The 1,794-nt window shown below is 43.1% G+C and overlaps 1 pseudogene; it reads right to left on the bottom strand.

Moving 5' to 3' along the window:
* Positions 1 to 450: 450 nt before the first annotated feature.
* Positions 451 to 1,596, bottom strand: LOC105887688 (annotated as a pseudogene).
* Between the last annotated feature and the right edge of the window lie 198 nt (positions 1,597 to 1,794).

Raw genomic sequence — 1,794 nt, 5'->3', positions numbered from 1 at the left:
TACACTGCTGGTGTGATGGCAAACTAATACAGCCTTTATGGAAAGACATAAGAAGAATCTTCAAAGTGCTAAATGTAAACCTTCCATTTGATCCTGCAATCCCATTACTAGGCATCTACTGAGAAGAAAAAAGGGCGCCGGCTCCATATACTGAGGGTGGCAGGTTCAAATCTGGCCCCAGCCAAACCGCAACAAAAAAAAATAGCCGGGCATTGTGGTGGGTGCCTGTAGTCCCAGCTACTTGGGAGGCTGAGGCAGAAGAATCACCTAAGCCCAGGAGTTGGAGGTAGCTGTGAGCTGTGTGATGCCACAGCACTCTACCTAGGACGATAGAGTGAGACTGTCTCTACAAAAAAAAACAAAAACAAAAAAAAAAACCGTAATTGAAAGGAAGTGTCCAAAGCAGAGTGTAAAATCAAAGCTGCAAAGTTTAAAGGCTCTCTTAAAGAATCACCCATTATAAGATGAGTCATGATTTATTGATGGAAACTTCACTTCAGTGATTTCAGAGTCAGGAGAGCTACTTCTGCTTTTGTCACTATAGGTGTCCCTTGGTGAGAGCTGGCAGCCGTTCTGGAGGTAATGCGGGAGCTGCCCCATGGAGGCCAGGAGGAGGCCAAAGTAGGGTGGGGAGGGCTTGATAGATCTGGACAGGAACTCAGGGTGGTACTCCACCCCAACAAAAAAGTGATGCTCTTCCATCTCCACAATTTGCATTCTCTCTCCTTCAGCATCTTGGCCAACAAACTTCAAGCCTTGCTCTTCCAGTTTTTCAAGACAGGATTTACTGCACATCTGTCATAGTGCCTCTCTTCCATCTAGTCTGGATCTCCATAGTTTCCTCATGGTGGAGTTTTTGTTCTGGAACAAAGTTCTCCTTTTGCCCAGCCTCATGGTTCCACCCATCTGCCCATGATTGTGTTCTGGCATGTCTGTGACCACAGAATAATTGATTTTAGGATCAAACTCCATAGAATTAGCATCTTGCCATTCTAGCACATTTCTTGAGAATTCAACCACTGTCAACTGCATTCCTAAACACACATCCCCAAAAAGCTTTTTCTGTTTCCTAGCTCACGAAATTGCTTGAAATTTTCCTTCTGTTCCTTGAACACCAAATCCTGGAACCAACACTCCATGAACACTGTAGAGATTATGCCAAGCTTCATGGTAGCACACAGACTCTTCCTGTAGGTGCTTGGCTCCAAGTCTGTGGAATCTATGTACTTGATTTCCAATTTTTGGTTAATGACCAGTGCAGAATGCTGCAGAAATTTAATGGCAGGCGCATAGGAGTCTGAGAACTTTGTGTATTTACTCACAAGAGCAATAGAGTAGTTCTCTAGCAATCAGTCATATCTGTCAGCCATCTCTTTCCACTTCATCAGCATTTTTCATGGCTGCCTCTCAACAGGAAGGAAAAGTCTTCAAAGAAAATATTCTATGACCCCTTACTCCTTTAACAACAAGGGGACTTGGTAGATAGATGAGAGAGACATTATGGACACAGATCCCTTGCTCAGATTCAACCTGGCAGGACATAGATATTTTCTCTTTCATTGATGTGTCAAGAAAATTTGAGAACCTGCACACAATCAGGTCATCTGGTCACCCTAGGTTATCGAGAACTTCTTATCAAAGTTTGCATTATTGTCAGGCCCTGCCCCACCCCCCCCCATGTTGTCCTGCTTTACAAATGTTAAAATCTGGTCACCCTAAACATACCTCCTTGTGGCTTTGATTTGCATTTCCCTAATAACTAATGTTGTTAAGCTTTTTTTTTTTTTTTTTTTT

The sequence above is a fragment of the Otolemur garnettii genome, unplaced genomic scaffold (assembly GCF_000181295.1).
Source record: "Otolemur garnettii isolate 467f Iridium unplaced genomic scaffold, OtoGar3 scaffold00105, whole genome shotgun sequence".
In the NCBI taxonomy this organism is placed as follows: domain Eukaryota; kingdom Metazoa; phylum Chordata; class Mammalia; order Primates; family Galagidae; genus Otolemur; species Otolemur garnettii.
This window is presented reverse-complemented; position numbering and strand designations above follow the sequence as displayed.